The sequence below is a fragment of the Cyprinus carpio genome, chromosome B3 (genome assembly GCF_018340385.1).
Source record: "Cyprinus carpio isolate SPL01 chromosome B3, ASM1834038v1, whole genome shotgun sequence".
NCBI classification, from domain to species: domain Eukaryota; kingdom Metazoa; phylum Chordata; class Actinopteri; order Cypriniformes; family Cyprinidae; genus Cyprinus; species Cyprinus carpio.
This window is the reverse complement of record NC_056599.1, coordinates 13,307,923-13,332,892: the sequence shown is the minus strand read 5'-3', so window position 1 is coordinate 13,332,892 and position 24,970 is coordinate 13,307,923. Positions and strand designations below refer to the sequence as shown.

Genomic DNA, 24,970 nt, shown 5'->3' with positions numbered 1-24,970 from the left:
AAACTTTTACTCAGCAGCGATGCATTAAAACAATCAAAAGTGACAGTGAAGACTTTTATAATGTTACAAAAGAGTTCCAGTTCAAATGAGTTCTGTTCTTTTGTACTTTCTGTTCTTTAAAGAAGCCTTATTCACCAAATCAGCAAATTAGAATGATTTTTTAAGGGTCGTGTGAGTGGAATAATGGTTTGTATCACAGGAATACATTACATATCAAAATATATTCAAATAGAAAACCATTATTTTAAATTTGAATAAAATTCACATGTTCTTATGGTATTTTTAGTCAAATAAACACAGCTTTGGTGAACATAAGAGGCAAAAAAAAAAAAAAAAATCCAAACTTAACCTTCGGACATCTGATTGTCGGCATCAGAATTTGTTTACAGCTGCAAATGAGCTTGTTTACTCTCTTTATCATGATTATCAGTGTGTTTTTCCAACGAAAGTCTTTTCCTAATCAACAGTCAATGAATAAAATCAAGCCCCAACCTGCGGTTCTTTCTGTCTAAATCCTGTTTTTGCTTTGAAACACGTGAAAATATTGAAGTAAATGGATTACCAAAAGCGTTTCACAGTGAATTTAAATGAAGAGCAAAGGGAGACTTTCTGTATTCTCTTGCTTATGAGATTTTACTTCTGAGGAAAAACACCTTAATAATCTCCCATGTGTCTTTCAAAACAATATCACAAAAAAATAAAAAAAATTAACAAAGCAAGAGATTTCAGTATATGATCCCATGAACATTTCTCATCCGCATTCTTCCAAGCCCAAATCATGTGAGCTTTACTTCTAACATGAACTTTACAGCTCCACACTTTTACAGTATGTAGCCTATACATTTTGCATTCTTCTCAGTGGTTATCCAGCGAATGGCCTCTCCATGACCCCAATTGGAGCCATTTGGGAGCCTGTGAAACCTAGAACCAGGGAAACCATTTGAACGAGCAATCTCTGAGCAATAAAAGAGAGAGAGATAGATAGAAAGACAGAGTAAAGGTGGAGGTAGTGAAAGAAGGCAGACATAAAGATAATCTTCAAGCCCATAGCACTTGTTCATCTCTTTCTCACAGCCCTCTCTATTATGTGCTTAGTATTATATATGTAATTGTCTGCACCCTCTTCTACTATAAGTGCACTGTAATACCTTCGCTAATGTGCCACGTTGCAGAATGGGGCCTGATTGAGAGACACAGTCGACATGATTAAATGCCATGCAATCATTTGCCAGCTTCTGGAAACCTTTAGCTGTCCATTGATTCTCTGCCCTCAATCAGTGATCTCTCTTTTCTTCCGTCTTGATCTTATTCCCCTTTATTTGCCTCCTTTTCCATACTTGGACCCCTGGATAAGAGTTACAGTAGGCCATGGTTTCACAGAGGGACTTTATGGTCTGCCTCTCTTTTTCATAAATCTGTTTTTGTGGGGTCTATTAAAGCAAGGGGCTGTTTTTATGAGGGTGATTAATCACCCTGTCATTGTGGCAACGCAGGACCACAGCTATCATACAAAGCTCCATGAAGCTTCACCACACGCCACATACTCGCAATCTACTACACACTGAGTTGGGGAATATTGATTCTTGAAAAACTGAAGTCTGACCCAGTGTGTGCATTACATTAGGTGTCATGCACAGCCACTAGGGGGTGATAGAGTTGTTTACTTTTAAAAGCCAATCCACCTGTTGGATAGTGTGAAAAACCCATTTGCATATAAATAAGATTGCCTTCCAGTTTGTGTAAATGCTTCAGAGCATTGAGAAGTGGTGCTACTGTAGCAAATGTGTGTTCGAGTCCAGCTTGCATCAGTTCAACTCTATTCTTTATCATTTCAGTTTTACTCTCCGCTATTCATGTTAATAAAAGACAAAAAAAAAAAAACCAAACACTAGCAACAGTTATTTTAATTATATTTCACAATAATACTTTTTAGATGTAATTATGTAATTACATGTAATCTCGATTACGTAATCAGATTACAAATTAAGTAACTAGATCATATTACATTTTTAAATGCTCATAAAATAGCCTAACGGTTATATACATTCATAAAGTCTTCTAGTTTTGTAGACAATCACACAAAGGCCATATGGATATAAGTACACAGAAAATTAAATTGAGAGGCCACAGCATAATTTAACCACTGGATTAGGGTTTTATTAAATTCACAAACCCCTTCACAAATTAAATTTTTGGTAATTTTTTTGTTATTTATTGTTTTTTGTTTTTTTTGTTTTTCAAACTCTCTCCTACAATATATTTTCTTTCTATTTGTACTTTTATATCAATATGGTACAAAATTATCTTATTAAATTCAATGTGATTAACTAAAGTCAACAGTAATCTAAAAGTAATCAAAAAGTGTAATGTAGCGGATAACATTTTTATAACAATTTTATTTTTGTCATGAAATTTGGAATCAGTAATGGACTGCAAATTGAAAATAATTAGCACTATATATATATGTATATATATATATATATATATATATATATATATATATATATATATATATATATATATATATATATATATAAATGTATTTATATGGAACTGTAATGTGGTCAGTACCTATACAGCACACAAGACTAACAAAAACAACATGACAGATGATATTCCGAAAGTAAATACACATGACATTTCTCACTAGTGAGGTAATAACAGCACTGTTTAGAGACGCTGCTGCAGAACACTGTTTAGGGACGCACAGAGGTTACCTTAGTTCACAAGCTCTCTCTCTCTCTCTTTCTTTTCTCTTTCTTTCTCTTTCTCTGTGGGTCTCTGTCTCTCTCTCTCTCTTTTTCTAATAACTTAATTAATAACTGCATTAGAATGCTATCAACAGCTCAAGCCTTCATTGCCAGCTTTAAAATTATGTTTTGGAACCAGCAAAAGAGGCGTTGGATGTGATGCGGAATAAATAATTCTACTCACAATAGCGATTTAAGTACAAAAACCGGACAAATCCCTTTAAATATATCATCTGATCAATGTCTTGAGGTGTGGTAACCATAGTATAAGCAGAATAATTGACGACGTGCTGTTGAATTATTAGAAAAATAATGAGGTGTAATGGCCACTCCGCTTCGCCACCTCGGGTGTGCATTATTTTTCTAATAATTCAATGGCCCGTCATCAATTATTCCTTACATATATTAGTGCTGGGCAAGTTAACGTGTTATTATTGCGTTAACGCATTAATTGTTTAACGCAACAATTATTATATCGCGCATTAACGCAGTCTCAATCAATGAGAGCATTTGGGGTGGGCCAAAGACTGCAGTACCACTCACATGAATGCTCCCGATAAAATGATTTAGGCTAAGCATCAACATTCACAAACCACTATTCACTATTATTTTTAACAGAAAAGAATGCAACGTGCTCGTAATCATGACTTCGTAAGTGAGAAAAGTGAAGTTTCCGATAGTACGTAAAGACAGCAGAGAAGTTCCTCAAAATAGCAACACACCAACAATGCACCTGAACACACCTCTTTTTTAGACCAGCACACCCATGGGCACACAAATGGGTGCAAATGCATTTGCTCTTTAAACAACGCGAGAACTGGGTCTGGCTGAAACTAGCAAAAACACTTGCGCTATGATAGGGCCCCAAATGTTAATGCACTTCTGTTCATATAGCAGTACTTTTAAGTAAAAAAAAGTGCACTATACACTACGTTTGAATTCATTATTGAATTTTTTTCATAACAATGCGATTAATCACAATTAAAAATGGTAATATATATATATATATATATATATATATATACACACACACACAAACTGTATATATTCACAGTATATATATGTGTGTGTAACATAATTTTCATTTTACTTAATGCATTTTATTTTGAAAGGGATGATGAATCATTTAGCTAAACTTTAATATTGTAGAAGTCTGTCTAAATATTGTTTTTTTATTTAACATATATTTAAATATTTGTTTGAGATCAAACAATAATTGATGGACCACCTGCAGTGCTGCCATAGACTCCCAAGGGCAGGGTATCCTAAACTAAGGTGATCGAAAAAGCTAAATGAAAAGCTAATAAACAATTAATAAATAAATGATTTTAAAATAAAAAATGTTTACCTGTATGTCATGTGACCTTAACTGACATCATAGAACTGTGAACATGCCAAGGTGTTGTTAAATTTTTACTTCAATTTAAAATTTAAGGGGGTACAAGTAAATATTTTAGGTAAGGGGTGCGGCTGACAAATAAGTTTAGGAATCCTTGTCCTAGGAGGTTGCAGACTGTCTTTTGAAGACTGGACATCACAAAATGTGTGTTGATTCTTCATTCAGAACTCACTTTCTACATTTAGGATGATGGGCTGGCTGGTCTTGTTCTCTCCGTTCTTGTCGTTGACGGCCTGGGCGTAGTACCGGCCCGCGTCAGGGGCCACGGCGGACAGGATGACAAGGGTGTTGTCCAAAGTGAGGGCTCTACGACATTGGAAAGAGAACAGTAGTCACAGAGCTAGAAAACACTACTTGCACGCGGCAAACACGTCAGTAAACAACTCAAACACACAGTAGCGCTTAGGAAAACTGTTTATGTCCAATAGGCTGGGAAGGTAATGTTATTTGCATTGAAGACTCAAGTGGATAAGTGTTTTAGGATTGCTGGTGCTAAAATGCAGGTCATGTGTGAGTGCGTGTGGTTAAATGAGAGTCGACACTTGGAGTGCAGCAAGATTAGAGCCTGTGTATCTGTCAGCACAGACCTGATCAACCCAGATTAAACCGACTCCAGCACAATTAGAGTGAGGGCTCTCACAGAGTCCAAACCAAACGCGCTGTGGAATATCAATGCATTGAAGGAGAAACAAACAAGCGGCAAACAAATCGTATGCTGTCAGGCCCTCTAACAATCATATAGGACCATTACTGCTGCTCGACTGACACAGAGAGTGAGAAAGAATGAAGCTCAAAGCAGCACCACTGGAACCTCAGATGTTTATATAACACATGCCTCAACGTTCAGCATCTCATTAGGGATACCTCATATACTCCAGCTAAAATACAGTGTCTGAATGTTCTCCAGTCCGTGTGCTGTGGAGGGGAACACAATCCTAAGTGTCTAAAGCCCTCACGTCAGATGTGACATGCCGGACGATCAGCATGAATTATAGATCATCAAACACGCCGGCTGTTTTTGTTGAGCCTCCTGCTGGCGGATGAGGTAAATTGATCTCAGGTGATTACTAAGACCTTTCTAACATGGACTGTGCACACATACGCACACACATGGGGCGGCGCACACTCAGGCGCAAACTCTGTCAATCATCCAAGGTCATCAATAAAGGCCTTTTGTCCACTTTGTCTAATTGGCTCCCCCTGTTGCCGGCTTCCTCTCTAGCCTTCAATCACATTTTTTTCTAAAGTCAACAAGGGTTCTTATTACAACAGACATTATCAATGAGAGATTCTGCAGTAAATACTTCTGGGGTGTTTCTGGACGTTCCAGAGTAATTATACAACAGCATTGTACTCTATTTCTATAGGTTATAATAGCCTATCTTTGAGAACGGGGGCCATTAAGATGACTCTGATCCACAAATGAAGAGAAGATTACATTCGGCTGCTGGGGGGGATCTTGCGCCCGTCTCTGAACCATGTGATCCCGGGCCGCGGAAAGCTGTGGATTTGTGGGGGGAAGATCAACGCCGCCTCCCCCTGGGACACCACCTGAGACCGTTCTCCCTCCACAAAGCCTTCCATGTCTGAGAAACAGAGAGCACAAATCAGGAAGAACAGGGAAAATGAGAGGACAAAACAAGAACAGGGACATTGTGACTCATTGTGACAGGAAACACAAAGTTCCAATCTTGTGATATGACTCTTTTGGCAACTAACACTTAAGGCTTCATTCGGTGTTCTTTTCTTCTGTGTCTTTTACAGAGTTGAGTGTGCAAGTCTTTCAAAGTATACTCCTTTGACCGTGAGTGTAGATAGACACGTAGATGCCACTTTCTTTTCAAATGGCTAGATCCTTCGCATATGTAATGTTGTCCATGCAATCACAATGAAAATTCTGAAAATAGTGTTATGGTAGATAGACAGTGGAGCGGAAAGCAGGCTAAGCACATATACATCCGGCTTTACGTTCTAAGAACGTTTTGCTCAAGTTCCCAATGAGTTATGAATTACTGAATGTTCTCTAAACTTTCAAAGAGTCCAGTTTCTTAAATGTGTTATGTTTTTTTCTTGGTTATATACAGTATGAATTTTGGTTTGCTAACATTATGAGAATGTTACTATTGAATGTTCTCTGAATGTTCTAAAAGTAGTAACTTTTAAAAACCATTGGAAGAACATCCAGCTAAAATGTTTTTAAAAAAAAACATTCTATGAATGATGTTAACATAACATTTTTGTGCTAATGGTTTTAGAACATTATTAAAGACTAGATTACTATTAACATTACAGGAAGAATTTTTGTTCATAACTTTTAGAGAACCTTGCCAGAAAGTTAGCCAAATAATGTTTCTGTTAGCTGGGACTGCTAACTTGGTTTGATGTGACAAGTTTCTAGCACCAGCTTTTCTATATGCTAATTTGTCTGTGCTAAATGAACAAAGCAAAAAAACTGCCAATCAAAATGTTTCAGAATCCATAAACCTAGGTATTTAATTTTGGTACATTAATCATCTCACACTGTTTGCACTAAAGCTGCCTCAAATCATTATCACTTATCTTAAGGTGCGATCATATTTAGCGTTATTGGACTAAATCCATTTATTAAGATAGGAATGATAAGGAATTTCACATGAAGGAAGTATTTCCTGATGCAGATTTCGCAACTAGTTCAATTTGGTCACATGGATTCACTACGTTGACCAACAGAATGGTACTTCTGTGAATGGTACTTCAAGTATTGTTACACTATCAACAACAGACAATTACCTTTTTGCTCTGTTAGCAAAATTTTGCTAATGTGTTAATTGAAGTTTTTAACTTAAGCACTTACTTAAGTTTAAGGATTATCTGTTTGTATTGTGTCAGGATATGATGTGACACTTACAGGCGACCTGGACTTGTGAACTCCTCTGCATCAGAGCTCCCACCCTGTTCCTGACGATGCATCTGTAGAAGCCCGCATGGGAGCGATCCAGTGACGGAATTACATACCTGGTAAAAGAAAATCAGAATCCCATCAACCATTTTGTGATACATTGTTTTTATACTCACAGCATGGGAGCTTGCAGCAAGCCAAAAAGAGCTGGCTATAACAAATGACCTTAGATCCAAAAAGATATTTATTGGTCTATAATTAATCAAACAGTCCTAGCTTCTACTCGAGTGCAGATCAGGCCGCAACACTCAGCCAGCTCAGGGTGTTCATGGGTAACCTGTTGAAGAAAGAACCCTAATCAACAATAGATAGGTGTCCTCAGGCAGCCCAGGTGCTGTGACCACAACAAAACACAGCAGTGGCCATTAACACTTCAGATAGAACAAAGGAGATAAATATTTATGTGCATGTGGGCAGGCTTGGATTATGGATAGGGCCAGTGCCCTGGGGCCTCTAGTTAACAGGGGCCTACAAAACATCAGGTTGGATGACGTGAGACCATCAAAGGAAACTGAACACTACAGCTACATACGAGGAAGCTGACCGCTTGCTGACCACTGGGAGACCCGGCCATCTTGTACAGTATGAATTAACTTCTACGGCCCCCTCAAGTGTGAAATGACCACTTGAAATTAAATGAAAATTAACCTAATCTACTTTTGCATGTTGAATTAAATTGCATGTTATTGATCTAACTGCATTGATCTAAGTCTCCATCCTGCTTTTAATTATGCTGAATATTCAAATGACCACTAGGGGCACATTTTATAAACTTACAAAACCTTTCAAAATTTCAAGTTCCCAAACAGGGCTTGGAGATTTTTGTAAAGTTTTTGTTGTTAGACTACTATTTATATAGAGTGGAGATCAAAATTAGAGAACAAACTACAATTTCCTAATTTTCGAGGTCAGTGCTTAGACCTATTTGAAGTTATCGTAATAGGAGTAAAAGTGCAGTTTGTAGGCATATTTCATGAGTTAAATATATTCTAAAGCACATGTGTAATGAAATATACGAAATATACGAAAAAGAACACTGATCAAAATTAGAGAACACGTTCAGATATCCAGTGCTAATTTCCTTAATTATTTGACAAAACCTATTTAACTAGCAGTCTAACTTTCCAGTTTTCACGGACTTTGCAAGATGGTGAGCTGTTCTAAACCCCTCTGATAGCAGGTTGTCCAGATGAAGGCCAATAGCAACCATAGCACGAGAAGTTGGTTGTTCCAGATCTGTGATTTCTACAGTAGAATATTGCATCTTTACAGTCACTAATTAATTCAAGTACCCCAAAAAGGCTTGTTGTTCATGAAAGACAAATGTACGGGAGAACTTAATGTAGAGAATCTCCCTTTGGGGAATCGGTTCAACACTGCAACTGGAATTGCAGTTCAGGGTAAGGATCTGTCTTTGTATATAGTGTCTCACTGTAGTCACCGAACTGTGGAAAAGACTGGAAGAAGCGTGGACCAAGAACACACCAAAGCAGTGTGAGAGACTAGTGATGTCCTGCAGCTGGAGATGTGCTGAAAGTCATTCAATTCAAGGGCCTCTATAATTCCGCCTTCTTTTTGACTGCTGTAATATTCAGAAATTTTAGTTGTAATCTTCCTTCGTGTTGCAATCATTGCTGTTCTCTAAATTTTATCACCATGTTTTCCACAAAATAAATGGTTTGTTGAAGTGCCTTGGTTAGTTTGTGAAACACAGTTCTATTAGCATGGTATAGCCACAACTAAAATTTCTTCAAACTGAATGATGAAGATTAAATTATTTCTGAAGAAAAGAAAAAAAAGTGTTCATAAATTGTTAATTCTGATCTTCACTGTATATAATATATAGGATAATTCAACCAAAATTGAATATCCGGCCATCTTTTGCTCCATGTCATACCAGTCCAAACCTGTATGATTTTATTTCTCCTTTGAAATACAAAAGAAGATATTTTGAACAAAAGTTACACAGGTTTGGAATGACATAAGGGTGAGTAAATGATGACAGAAATATGACTGTGACATAATGCAAAATGAGGAGTCTCGGATATGGGTTATACATGTGCTTAACACGTCTGTGATCATAGTCATGTATGCTATTGAAATAAAAACTAAAACTAGGAAATAAAATGAAAACATGAAGTAAACAAGTGTGTTTTTACACCTACACACACTGCTTCAGTCACGAGCCTGTGGCAAGACCTATTAGTTAAATGGAGTGATAAAGAGAAAGCTGAGCATGTGGGCAGTGGCGCTTTTACTCAACTAATCAATGCTGCCTCATTTTTACACCGCTGGCTCTTTTTCCGATACTTTAGTTTTTAGGATGGCCTGCTGAAGAGGATTCAAGCTTTTTCTTTGGTCGGTGGATGTGAGGAATACAAAGAAGAGAGCAAGTCTCCACTTGCTCAAAGAGGAAACTATGCAAACACACACACATATCAGTGTCTGAGACATAGGAGACTGCAGGGAAGTTTCAGTCACCAGGGATCTTTTGGAGATGCTCTGTGGACTGCGTCGGAAGCGCTGCTATTGTATTGACTGACAGGCAGAACAGCCGTAGCGAGCAGGAACCTCTGAAAGAGGCCAGAAAACGTCTGACTCGACCCCTGCTTAGAGTAAACACTGTGGGTTGCTTGGACTTTTAGCTATTAGGACGTCTTCTAATGCAAAGGCAAATATGAAAGGGTCCATCTGGAGTCCTGTGGTCAGCATGTACAAAGAGTGCCGGAAAATAACACAGCCAAGCCACCTCACTGTGACCAGAGAGAAAGGGGGAAAAACACTTTGCCTTTTCAAATATAAATATTAAATAGCTCTTGAAGCTATTGAAAATAATTCACAAGGTACTCGGCTACCTGCTCTTTCTTGATGGATAATTCTGCACTGCTTTCGCCAGGGATGCAACATTTATGCAGAATACATAAAACAAAACATGGACGACAGGGATCGCTCAGGAAATACATCTCATTCTCATTTAATGTGAGCTGAGAGGCAATATGAGTGTGATTTCATGGCTGCGGAGGGAATGAGGCGCTACAACTCAAGAGGATTACAATCCACAAATGCTCTTGACTCACTAAAAAGAAAGAAGACATCATTTAAATAAATACCAGAAAAACTGAATGAAATTTGTTGCCATTGAAACTGTGGTTAATGTTCTATTTGTGATAATAATTAAGCTGTCTGAGTGATAAATGTGTGTTTCTTCAACTGAAGGCATCTTTGTGACCCAAGGGTAGATTTTTATTCGAATATTTTTTTTTCTTCTATTTGTTATATGAAGGTCCCAGACAACACATGAGATCATGCGATGATTACAGTGATATCACACGATCCTCATACTGTGGTTCACACACTGTGAGTCATATGTGAGCTCATAGTGAGTTCAAACGATCCTTGTACTGTCATCCTCACCTTGTGAGTAATATGTGAGCTCATTGTGAGTCCAAAATTTGAGCAGGTTGAGAGGAGGCAGTTCAAATATCGGTCACCGCGGATTAGATCATCTACATATTGGATAAGATTACTAAAAGTTCCACACCTACAGCACACATTACATACATTGATGCAGAAATGCAGACATGTTCTACATATCTAAAGTATATATAGAGATAAACCTTATAAACTCCTTGATCTTGTGGGTCCCACTTTATATTGTGTCCCTAATACATGTGTTCTTACATAGAAACTACATGTGTACGTAGTATGTAACCACAGTGTAAGTACACATTGGTACATATATCTACATCTGTAATATTTCTGTAACTACAAACATGTAACAACCCTTAGGATGGTTTGTGTAAGTACAAATGTGTAACAGGACATTGGTAACAAAACTTTTTTTTTTCCTCTTCACTTAGTACTTGTGCAACAGGAATTATATAACTACATTTTGTAACAACATGTATAAGAGTAATTGGAACCATTTGATCCAGGGGGTGGAGATAGGAAAGTTTAGGGATATGTAAAGTGGGAGGTGTTGGATCTCGAGTTGGAGTGTGCAGTGACCTCACATTGACCAGAGTATGAGCGCACAGTGAGTGTGCAGTGACCTCACATTGACTGCAGTATGAGCGCAAAGTGAGTGTGCAGTGACCTCACATTAACCACAGTATGAGCGCACAGTGAGTGTGCAGTGACCTCACTTTAACCACAGTATGAGCGCACAGTGAGTGTGCAGTGACCTCACATTGACCACAGTATGAGCGCAAAGTGAGTGTGCAGTGACCTCACAAAGACCACAGTATGAGTGCACAGTGAGTGTGCAGTGACCTCACAAAGCCCACAGTATGAGCGCACAGTGAGTGTGCAGTGACCTCACATTGACCGCAGTATGAGCACACAGTGAGTGTGCAATGACCTCACAAAGACCACAGTATGAGCGCACAGTGAGTGTGCAGTGACCTCACAAAGACCACAGTATGAGCGCACAGTGAGTGTGCAGTGACCTCACAAAGACCACAGTATGAGCGCACAGTGAGTGTGCAGTGACCTCACTTTAACCATAGTATGAGCGCACAGTGAGTGTGCAGTGACCTCACATTGACCGCAGTATGAGCACACAGTGAGTGTGCAGTGACCTCACAAAGACCACAGTATGAGCGCTCAGTGAGTGTGCAGTGACCTCACATTAGCCACAGTATGAGCGCACAGTGAGTGTGCAGTGACCTCACTTTAACCACAGTATGAGCGCACAGTGAGTGTGCAGTGACCTCACTTTAACCACAGTATGAGCGCACAGTGAGTGTGCAGTGACCTCACTTTAACCACAGTATGAGCGCACAGTGAGTGTGCAGTGACCTCACTTTAACCACAGTATGAGCGCACAGTGAGTGTGCAGTGACCTCACTTTAACCACAGTATGAGCGCAAAGTGAGTGTGCAGTGACCTCACATTGACCGCAGTATGAGCACACAGTGAGTGTGCAGTGACCTCACAAAGACCACAGTATGAGTGCACAGTGAGTGTGCAGTGACCTCACATTGTGAAGATACTATGTGTAGTAGTATGAGTATTATGTGAGCTCATGGTGACATCATTGTGAGATCAAATTGTAGACTGGGGTCATATTAAAATGGTTTTGGAAACTTTTAACCAGGCCTTCAGTATTTTCTTTTCTACTTTTGAAATGCCTTTTATGACTAGATTTTATTGTTTTATTCTTCTCCCAGACCCAGACGTTCAATCTTCAAATATGATAATTCACTATAAACAAGAGAATTTTTATTGTTAATCATAGCTGTAATTTTGCAGAAAAGCTATAATTTTGTCAAATTATGAAAAGAATAATTATATTTATATTGTTGTACTTCGGAAACATAAGCCACACAAAAGAGTTCTCAGATTTAACCTTAAAATGTCATTTTTTTAATAAAATGGAAAAATACTCTTTTGTGTAAATGTCAAAATTAATTTGGTTTTCCATCACCATCACTATTTCCACCACAAAATGCAAAATGTTATTAAATGCAATACATCATTTGAGATGTGACAATGTGCTTTGAATGTTCATGACTCAAAAAAATAAAATAAAATAAGAAAATAGTGCACAAATGAAACTACCTGTGCGAAAGTGCATTTTCAATATGTCTACAGGGCCACAAGTGCTTTTAGTTGCAGAAACACTCATACAGCAGTGGGAAGATGGGAAGTGTCACCTGTACTCCAGGGAGAAACGCGTCAACTCTGTACCGTTGTAAAGCCATTTAAACTCCAGAGGCCAGCTGCCCTCAGCCATGCAGGTGAGAACCAACCGGTTCCCTTCCAGGTGGATTTGAGTTGCCACTGGCTCCATCTTGAAGTAGGGTGGGACATCATCTGAAGGGGAGAGAGAGCGAGAGAGAAAGAAAGAGGCTTAGCATGTTTCACTCAAGTAGGACATGTTCATGGATCAACATACTTGTTAGTCCAGAGACAACATTTCTGTCAACCAATCCAATATAAGGGTGAGATTTAGAGTCAAGCTTAGGGCTGAGGTTACAATGACATGTATTCATTTTAGCAGACGCTTTTATCCAAAGCGACTTACAAACCAGAATAATACGAGCAGATTAATCCAAGGGAGAAAACCATACATGTAGTCAGCAGTAAGCTTCACTAGAATAGTGTAGCACTTGAGCAGAAGTAAAAAATACTGGAGAATGATGCTAGTTACTGTAGAGCTGGCATTTGATGGTCTTCTGCAAATGTCTTCAAATGAGCCTTAGAGTCAAAAAGATTGAGAACCACTGATTTACATTTAGGACTACCAACATGCAAACAAATAGTATAAAACATCTGTGTGCTTATAGTATATTAAAGTACAAAAGTCACATTTTAATATTGCTTGAAAAATATACTAAAGTAGTAACCAGCAAAATGTGTATATACATTATTTGTTAGTACTAAATGTTGTTTATCTAATATTATTCACAATTTTTATATTTATTTATTTATTTATTTATTCATTCTTTTTGAACTATCAATCAACAGATTTTGGGTAAAGACATTTCAAGTTCATTTTAATTCATGTGGTGACGTCCAAATGAGTGACTTGTTTACTTTGTAATTAGTCCATCCATTGCCACCTACTAGACCCATTCAGGCTTATTTACAGGCCGGTTGTGAAAAAAACAGGTGGACATTATCACATTGGCAGAGTAATCGGCCAATCATAATGCCACCTCTTCTCTCATAAGTCTTTTCTACATCTCGCCATTACCCAGTTTGACTTATATTTGCTTTGTTATTTTGATACTTTTTGTATCTGCCTTGGTTTCTAAGATTAAAGTTGCTATAGTTAGTCCATGAAAGGTGGGCCTTCAACCACATTTTGAAGAATCCAGTGGATTCTGTTGTTTGGGTGACGGTCGGAAATACATTTCATCACAGAGTGTGAAGGTTTTAGACAGTGACCTCACAGTGATGGCACCACTGGCATCAATCGGCCAATGACCACAGGGGATGAGAGGAAATAGATCTAAGGAAGGTTACAGTTACTGTCGGAGCTGTGAATCTTTCCTTATTTAAAGTTTTATTTTTGGTATTTTGATATTTATATAGATAGTAGCAACACGTCAAAGCTTTTGATCTACCCATCTGGCCCCATATTCAACAGGCTGATTGTTAGAAAGAGATGTTGTTTACTACCAACAAAGAAAGATGAAACATGTCTCACTGCTGAATCACATCATGCTGAGAGTGAGAGAGACAGAAAGAGAGGCAAAAGAAGCCATTAAGAACGAAAAGCTAAATATGATTTGACAAACTGAATTTGGCCTCTTAAAATATAAGACAATTTAAGAAACAATTTGTCTGTTGTGACGCTGAGACCCTCTGGAGAAGTCTTGATATAGGGAGGTTGAGGTGAGAATTTCAGGGGCCTGACGGGCTAAGTGAGGGAAGGTTTTGAAGATAACTTTAAGATGCAGTCGCTCCGCCTGCAAACCTGACAGAATGAGCTATAGTGTGCCGGGGAATCCATTCATCTTCAGTCTCTCTAAAACAGCCGGATTATACAGACTCACAGACAAACACAAAGCTCTGCATGCGGGTGCCTTCAGCCAGGAGACAAAGTGCTTTCATTTCCCTCACGAGGAGCAGATGATGGGACCTATCGATCGCAACCGAGTCGTTCTCTGTAGGTGACATGGATCTGATTGTCATTGTGTTTGTGGAAAGCCAATTAAAGCTGGTATTAATTGAGGCAATAAGCTAGCAAGCCCTGGAGCTCTGTTGCAGGGTTGTTAAACATTGTGCTAATTTCGCTGTGCTGCGAGGTGCACCGAGAGGCATGTTACGGAGTCTCTCCTCTAGGGGGCAGCACCAAGCAAAAACAGATCTCTGTTTGGACTTCGGTCTCACACAAACAAAAAAATATACACAAGTATATTATACATATTAACCACTTTCAGAGCGTGGCAACTTAAAATGCTGTCTGGGGCCTGTGGACAAGGAGGGCCAAACATATTAATTCCCATATTCCCAATTTTTTTTTCTCGCTATGGTCATGCACATATGTACTGTATGAGTACCTATAACAACAATCATTCATCCACATGTTCCCTTGCATGAAGAATGAGTAGTTCTTTTTGTCTAAAGGACTGAAACTATTATCGACCTAATCAAGCCTGGTACAACCCTCCAAATCATTGCCATTGGGTAACGGGCTCTTAAAAACAATTCCTCTGTGAGCAGACATAGAGTGCCAGGCATTTCAAATCCACCCCCACCCAGTCCTCACTATCCCCCACCCTGAGTGCACAGCGCTCGCCAACCATGCCACCACAGTCATTTTATCCTCCAGTAAATGCACTGCCATTCAGCACAGCCAGTGGAGAGGCAGATCCACTTAGCAATGCCACACTATAAACATACCACCATTAGAGACCTCAGGTGCAAAATCAGGCTCCACATCGATTGGCTGAAAGCAGCATCCCCCCTACAACGATATGATGGACGGATGTGCATATGTGTGCAAATGTGTGTGCGTGGTTTGGCAGTTCGATTGTTTGTGCCATAGTGTGAAGTCTCATCTAGACTGCCCGCAGGAAAGAAAAATCATGAGTGAGACTTTCTTTGATATCTCAATCGTTTCTCCCAGACAAAAATCAAATTGAAGAGAAAACTGAGCGTTTTATTTAAGATTTATTCCTGAGAAAAAAATACTAAAGAATAAAGAATGAAATAAAAATAATAAAGAATGTCTTATACTGTGCCCATAGTTATCAAGGTACCAAAATCTGCAATCCAAATGCAAAGAGTTCAATATATACTCAATATAATATAAACAATTTAAATACTTCTCATCAAACTCTACTAAATTATCTCAATCATCTATAATACGTGCATTAATTGTATAAATCTATACCATACTGTCTTTATAGATACTGTATACTATACTCCATACAACAGGCATAAAACTGATTTTCAAAGAAGGTGTGTGTGGGAGTGGGTGCATAAATAGTCCTTGCTGAAAGGCAGGTAAATGGATGCTAACAATACTGTATTACAACTCATTTAGTTTTTTTAGTCCTCTGTCAAAGCATTCAGCTGCCATTTTGTTTTCTTAGGTGGCTGAAACTTTAAATAATTATTTCCTAAACAGCCTGGGGCAAGGACTACATTATTGGTGGCTAATACCCCTGCTCTAAAGTCTTACTGTAAGTTACCAATTGCCCCATGTATTTTTTTTTCTAAGAAATTTTAGGAAAAACACTGAGAGGTATTTTAAACAAAATTGAGAACTCCATAATATCCCCTATGAAAGGCAAACCTCTCCATAATTTTCCTCTGAGTGAGGCAGAACCAAGACCTTAGATTTTAAACAGTTTCTGAAAAAAGTTATGCTGTTTGTCTAAAGCATTAATGTTTGTGGTCAAGAGTTCTCAAGGGTTGGAGCAGCTGTGTTGTTTTAGGCTAAAAAAAGAAGAGGGTCTTTGTGGCCAAGTACACAATGCGGTGAAAATTTCACTCCCATGGGTTTATGGTTTACCCTTTTATGTCAGACAAAAGGTTATGTTAGCATGAAATGGTGGCAGAGCACAGACTAGTTTGCAGAGGTCTGACATTGTCCTCACACAGGAAGCTTCTTGGTGCTGAGAGCGATCTTCATATTGTAATGAGAATGTCAGTCAGTGCCTGTGGCCTCTTCACTGTTTGAGCGCCAGGCTTTGATCTGCTGAGGCTCAGGCAGGGTTAAGCAGCTCTGTTTCTCACTCTATAAAATCCTGCTCTGAGTGGGCGGGCTAGGTCCGCAGGAGAGCGTGCCCACAGAGAGAAAGAAACCCCAGGTCAGGATGATGCTAAACTCAGCCTTAATGAGCCATAACGCAGGTGCCATTTCTCATCAGAATCCCTGTGGTTCGGAAGTGGAAGAAAAAGATAAAACTAAAGGAAGGTGTCTTTTTGTGTTGATCTTCATGGGGGGACGGCAGGAGATGAGAAGCATGTCAACGCACACTAGGTGAATGAAGTGTGCTATATTGAGGTTCCTTCCACACACTGTACTTTTGTGTGTGGGGGTGATGGGTGGCGTGGATTGTTGGTCCAGATGGAGAACCTAGGGGAGGTTCCTCTGTGGTGGAGAAGCCCTGCGGCGGGCAAGCTGAGCTGGCCGGAGTCAGAGGGCGGTTAATGTTCTCTTTGCGCTTGGTCGGTCTGAGACCATCATTCTGTTGGGCCCTTATCCACTACTGGCCACCGTAGAAACGACAAAGAAGCACTTCCACTAACCTGACAGCCAACCTCAAATGGCAACGCTCCACTCAGGCTGCACACACAGAATTTTAATAGCTCTGAGACAAAGGCCACAGGCACCAGCCGGGATCCATAAAGCGTGCCCCTCAGAGCTTTCACTGCACCATGCTGGCACGCAGTCATACTCTCGGGGCTCGGACTGAACACTTGTTCTGCCATTCCCTCCCTTATTCCAACACGATAGGGGCCATGTCCCCTTCCACGTAATCCCCTGGCACCTGTGCATAAGCACGTTAGCCAATCCTGCTTTTCTCATCACATAGGCTTAGAATAAGTGGACGCAAGTTCTATAGGCAATCTCTGGTTTAAAGGTGTTTTTTAAGCTGTGCCCTTTCCTAAATCATTGTAGAACCTTGGGGTAATGGCCACCTCTGATCTGTTTTGCCAAAAAGAGCACAACACTTCTTGTAGTGCCTGTAGTGGCCATGCCCCTAGCCCTCAGGTGCAATACTGGAGAAGTCAGTGTATGTGTTTGTCTGTCTGCTGGACCAGGTGAGTGTACGAGACTGGCACAGGAACAATCCTGCTTTGCACGCCTGGTCCCTGCTGAAGGTCAGCCTGATCTGTCACTCTCTTTCAGCGGCGGTTGTCACGGTGACAACCGGTACCCTGCCGATTTACACTTCATCAACTCTCCAAGTGTGCAAAGTGCCCTCCACCCTGGCAGCAAGGTGAAGAGCCCCATTAACCTTCAGGCCAAACAAGCATGTTGCCACATTAAGACAAACACAGACGCAACAGCAGCGTGGCCGCGGCACTATCGTCACCGTCACATACGACGTTCCGATCCATGTTACTGTGTACAGTATCTGTTGGTGTATTTATGACTGGTAAAATGACATCTGTGAGGCACAAGGGTGGGCGCTTCAGCAGCGCCAAGGGTTCTTTTGTTTAGGCAGATTATGATAGCACCAAGAAAAAGAGAAAAAGCTTTTATTTTACTGTTGTTGTCTTTCTTTGAAAAGCACCACAGGTCTGTTGAATGAGGCGTAGAATAATAAAGGAACTCGGAATTACTTTGTTTGACTTCTGTTGCAATTCAATCGGTGGGGTAATTTGCAGTCTCTCATAGCTCTGAATTTCATTAGCTCCTCAGGTTTCTCAGCACATCTGTCTATGACTGCAGTATGAGTAGGCTGCCGAGGGTTAATGGGTGTGTAATTGATGCGATTAATTGAGGTGTAATGTAGCACGGCATTGTGATTTTGATCCAGGGGGCTGTGGGCAGCCAGTGACGTAACTCAAACACAATTAGAGGCGGCATTGAGCTATCAAATAGAGATTTAATTAGAAGTGAAGACAGAATGGGGGGCAGTCAGTGGTCGGCAGATTGAATTATCCGAGCACAGCCTCTTGAAGGCGGCATCGACACAATGCCAGCACACATTCTTCCCCCGCCCTCTCTTTCTTTCAACACCTATCTATTTTCTTACCTTTTGTCACTTCTTCTTTCTCTGCCACTTCGTCACAGTCTCTGGTGCTGTGCATATGCTGTCTCCTTGCATTTCCCTCTATAACTACTCTTTCTACTCACCTCTGTTTGCAACTTTCCCCACCTCTCTCTACTCTCCCTCCCTCCTGTTTCATCTGCCTTTCTCCTTCACTGGTTCTCAATCTCACACTGACTCAACACCGGGGGATGCATGCGCCCTGGGACGTGTCTCTGATATCCATGAGATTAATTAGGCACCAGAGTGCTTGGCACAACACAGAGAAGCAACTGTGCACCCCAACCATCAATTAATGAGATACAGTGCACCCTCATACTTCATCCACATCTATTTTTCACCCCTCTGTCAATGCCCCTGAGAATCCCAATCAGTTGCCCTGACTGCACGTTTCTCTCTTAATCCAGTGGACTCTGTGAAGTCAGATACTGTTTTGATGGACTTGAGTAGTGAGTTTTGGAGTGAGGCGCTGAAGTTTTAATGATGTGTGCGCTGTTATTATGTGCCTACTTATAGAGAACTACATCTTAGAGCTTGTCTTCAAGTCTTATTTAATGCAAGAAGATAGGTGGCAAACAAAACTGGTAAATGAGAGCGCAAGCTACAAATTCACTTGATCATACTGCAAAGATAAATTACATAATGTAAGCTGAAGGCATGCAAACACCTCACCGAAGTGTAAAGAAGAAAGATCGGAGGCAGGAAAGCACTCTGTCATGGCACGAAGAGGCAGCTACGAACTGTATTTAGAAAGTAGGGCAAAGAATAATGGAGGAAAATAACAAACAAAGGCATCGAAATGAGAATTCCACTGAGCCCCGGGTCATTAGAGTTAATTCTGCGCATTCTGCCATCTGCTGCGATTGTTTACACTTGCCTGGATAATTAGATCCTAATTAGTTGATGGGGTGGTGGGAAAGCATTCCATCCACACATTATTATTTCACTGGCTCCATTATGGTAGAGCACCTGGACGTATGACATGACACTGTCCAAAACCTCGCTCACTTAATGCCGGGCTTGCAAAAGAATGAGTCAAAAAACAAACAAACAAACAAATACAAAAATGACAAACATGCAGTGTAATTATGGGCTGATACACCCTTTTAGGCTCCCCTACAGGAAATCACACATTGCATTCTTCGTGACTAAATGGCAGGATTGGAGTCAGTGGTTTTCATTTGGAATGGAAGGGATGGGCTAGGTCTGTTCTGTTAGTCATTTCACTGGGCCTTAGAGATACTGACACTCCAACAGCACAGAACAAGCTGTCGGATTCCTCCCGCTTTCTTCCAACCCCTCCCCTACACCTGAAACCCCTGTGTTGGAGAGATAGCACACTTGTTAATAGTCAGGAGCTCTGCATTGTATCTGGAGGCTGGCATTGTAATATATGTGTGCGGAAAGGCCGCTGATTGTGATTCTTATCATTGCGCCTGTGCTGGCTAGAGTGCCGCGAGGTGACTGAGTGAATGGCAGGGCTGGATGTAAATGCTAATGGCTTCATGGCTTTGACAGAGAGAAGAATTACCATCCGCCTTCATTACATTTACAACGGTCCGCGTGCCAAAGCAGACAGGGCTCGGCTTGGACACTGGTTTATTTATTTGTCATGAGGGTGCACAACAAGGTTCGCATTAGGAACATCAGTCACTTGCATTTCGTACGGGAGGGACAGCGAAGGATGCAGCTCTGCACCATCAAGGATACGCCAGCCATATTTTACATCAGAGTGACTTGAAACAGAGAAGCATCAACACTCTGGGTTTTCAGAAAAGAGAGATAGAATGTGTCCTCACAGAGGACAAAACAATATTGAGGCTAAAAATTGCACAATGGCTGTACATCTGGGAGCACAAGCTAGTAACAAAAGTAGAAAAATAAACTACTTTGTTACTGGAACAAGCAAGACATATAGGAAGTTGAAACAAGGTGACCAAACAAGAACTTTTATGTTTAAGAACATACACAACAATTTGAACAGACAAACAGCAGTTTCTCATCTCAGCCTGCTGATAGTCTACAGTGTGTAATGGCACTCTATTACACACATGCACACACTTCCTACAAACCTTTTTGACCACCATTTCCCCCCATCATTCTTCTTAATAGGGCTGTTGGTGTTCTCAGAGATGGTGTAATTATACCTCCCCTGTGACACCCAATGACCCCACTTCCAGCTGCAGTCCCCATTCTCTGAGAGTAAGCACTCCACATCCCTAAACACCTCATCGCTGACCCCTGACCTCCATCATTCCGAGTGTTCTATTCCAGCCGGAACCCTGTAGCTGTGTTTAGACTACCACAGCCAGCTCCATCTAGAAGCGGTGGGCATTTGGGCACAGATGTACGTGCCGACTATGCTTCACGGTAGAGCAGAGCGCAGATACGGATCCAAACACTCAGACATTATGCTAATGACATTGTTCTCACACATCTTACATGTCTCCTCTCTGAATCCCATCTCCCTTCTCAATTATCCAGATATTGTGCATCAGTAGCTGAGAGGCACTGCACAGAAACAAAAGGAGAGAGGAGTTCTTTTCAAAACACTAATTATTGTGTTTGCCGGGACACAATAGTGGCGGGCGATGGTCTTGCATGTGAGGGTAGGTGCAATTAACATCTGTAGTCAGCATAAAGCAGCAGCGTCTGGAATTTGCTCCGTGCTTGTGGTTAACATGGCACCCGTATAGATAAACTTCCTGGAATTCTGGAGTTTGAGTAAGACTGACCACACCTTTAAAAATAGACTAAATAAGCATCTGGTTATACAAATATGGGAGAGGGCAAGATCTGTGGTGCAGGCTGCTTGGGATCAGCATTTTTCTGTAAGAATTGCCGGCGAATGTGGTATAAATTCATGTGCCCTGGTTACAGGGATAGATTTCCACAGCACAGGTTAGGGTCTGGCCAAGTGAAATATGTAGTGATGGGCACATTAACAGATTTATTTAAATGAATGAGTACTTTTGTTGTCTGCCACGCATAAGGGTGAAGAATTTGTGGACAGCTGCTGGGCTTAATGACTGGTTTAAGACATCAAATTAGTGTATGTCACATTAATGCCATCCAGGAGGAATGAGAAACCCACACAGTTTTGCTGATTGAGCTCACACTAGCATCAGGCCAAAATGGAATCTGCTGACTTTTATGTGTGGAATTATTATTTGGAAATTATTTGAACGTAACCTGAGTGAGCTTAAATTCTTTAGGTACCTTAGAGATCATTTAAAAAAAAAAATGTTGTCCATACAATGGAAGTCAATGATCTCCATCATTATCCATCAAATATTGTTCTGTGTTCTGAACAACAAAAACTTTACAACTTTGCATTTAAAGATTTGGATAAACTACAATATTCCTGTAAATCAGCTTACTGGAACCACATTTAACATTCAGGCACTGATTCTGCTTTATTCTAGTTAAAAGCAGACAATGTCAATAAATCAAACATTCTGAAACTGAAAATTTTGTGCATGCATAAACAAAAGTATGTAAAGCAGTGTGATTTACCAGCATAGCACAAACAAATGGTATAAACGCTAGTTTAAATATTGTCTTAGCATTAATCAAGTTAGCATGGAGAGGTGAATATGATGTTGTCAAAACTGATATAGGACTGCTGTTTTAAGCTAATAAGCATATTTATTTTGCTAAATGATTAGATTTTATTATTAGAATTTAGCATTGTTTTTCATTGAACAGACCAGTGAACCAGCCAAACGAGAACCACTGGCTTAAAGCCAAATCAAATTAACCAAACTAAATACATAATTACATAAATACAGAAAGGGCTGGGAAACTTTGTGAATGGCAAGCAAAACTTCTGCTTGAGGTGAACAACAACTTTTCTGTAGGGCAACAGTTAGCTCTACTGACTTATCTTCCCGTCTTCCAGACTAAACTCTAAAATATTTGTAGTGATGTTTAATCACCAGTTTTGTGAAATGTCTCTCTTTTTCTGCACCAAAGGTGAGAATCAAAAACCTTGCTGTAGGGGGGGGTGGTGGGGGGGCAAATACTTTCCACTCCACCCAGATGTCACACTGGCAACCTCCTACTAACAAATCCAATTTATATGTAAGAGTATTGGAAACTGCATCCTGAGAGGTTCATTGCAGGGTTGAAGTTGTGAAAGTAAAATCAAGGTTAGCTCTATTTTTGACATCCTCTTATAAATATTCAGGAGCTCTTAAAAGACAGAGAGAAAGGTAGAGTGAGACAAAGAAAGAGAAAGAGAGAGCAAGCAATAGGGAGATAAATAGTAAGTGAGTGAGAGAGAGAGAGAATTATAGAGACAGCAATTTTACTTCTCATGCAACGTCAGCTTTATCCCTGAGGGATGGAAATAACAATATTAAAATTAACAACACAACCATTTCATTTTTCCCTTTCTACCCTTCATTACATCATTTAAACATTTTAGTGAGGACTCAGAAGGTTGAGTTAATGATTATAATCTCCCATATTAAATCCTCTCGGCCAAATGACGGATCAAGGCCAGTGGGGCCCGTGCCTCGGGGCCTCTGTTCTTCAAGGGCCTCCAGCTGTAAGGAGGCTTAAACTTACTGTATATAGTATAGTGTTGTCTCGTTAACAATATATGTGCTCATTCTCGTAACAGCAACTTCAAAACTTTGTTTCACTCAACTGCTACTTTATTTCTCACATTTGCAAAGCTTTTTTTCCCATTTTTTGGACTTTAAAGAGGCAGGTGCCCTGGAGCCTTGCAGGACCATAATCTGGCCTTTGTGGGGGCCCCAGGCGAGATCATTAAAATGGGTCCCACCACTGCAAAAATAGTCTTAAAATAAAACATCCCTAGAACCACTGCAACGTGACTAGTGGTTTCTTTGGTTTCCTGCATAAATGTTGTTCAACAGATTCAATGCAATTTTAGATTCAACGAGCAGAGCAGCATGACAAATCAGAACTAGATTTCTTAAGTTCATTGATTAAAGTTGGACTGACAGTTTTGTCACAGTGTGCCTCACTTCCACTGTACATTTGCTAGTTAGCATTTTCCTTCAGCTGTCAACTCGTTCATTATGAACCATCTCAGTAGGGCCCAAGGTGACCGTTTATACAGTATCACTGATAGGATGAATCTCAATTTCTTAAAGGTTTAGATCACCCAAAAATGAAAAGTCTATCATTAATTACTCACCCTCATGCCGTTTCAAACCCATAAGACCTTCGTTCATCTTCAGAACACAAATTATATTTTTCATGAAATCTGAGAGCTTTCTGACCCTCCACAGACAACAACGCAACTACCACGTTCAAGACCCAGAAAGCTAGTAAGATCATCAATAAAATAGTCAATGTGACATCAGTGGTTCAACCTTAGTTTTATGAAGCTACAAGAATAGTTTTTGTACACAAAGAAAACAAAAATTCTGACTTCGGTCATCAATTTCTTCTCTTCCGTGTCAGTCTTCGATTTTTCAGTTGAAACACTGATGTCATACACACAATTATTATTATTTTTTTAAGATTTTTTTTTTTTTTTTTTTGGCGTTTTATGCCTTTTATTTAGATAGGACAGCAGGTCGACAGGAAGCGAAGTGGGAGAGAGAGTGGGGACGGGATCAGGAAAGGTCCACAAGCCAGGACTCGAACTCGGTACACCTGGAGCACAAAAGCGCTACATGTCGGCGCTGCAGACCACATGGGCTACTTTAATGATGTCCTTACTACTTTTCTAGGCCTTAAAGGTGTCAGTTGTGTTGCTGTCTATGCAGGGTCAGAAAGCTCTCGTGTTTCATCAAAATTATCTTAATTTGTGTTCCGAAGATGAACGAAGGTCTTAAAGGTTCGGAATGCCATGAGGGTGAGTAATTAATGACAGAATTTTCATTTTTGAATGAACTATCCCTTTAATGCTTGACACAAACCATATAGATCATAATATCTTGTACAAGCTGATCAAAAGTGCATTTCTTAATCAGATGCAGTAGGTGGCTAAGCTGCTAGCTTGCTAACTGATGGATAAATGAACACAAAAAGTATGAGAATGCTTAATTTGATTTTTGGTGATACAATGTAATATGTGATATGCAGAAATGATGTTTTCTTGATTAAGTCCAAAAAATCCATTTAATGATTTTCTATCATTTGCAATCCAGTACCAAACAGAGTACAAAGACAAAAAAAAACAAACAAAAAAAAAAAACCCTGGCTCCACTCTTACCTG

At 40.0% G+C, this 24,970-nt stretch overlaps 1 pseudogene; it reads right to left on the bottom strand.

Moving 5' to 3' along the window:
- Window positions 1-24,970, bottom strand: part of LOC109094464 — a 129,152-nt pseudogene that overhangs the window by 42,314 nt on the left and 61,868 nt on the right.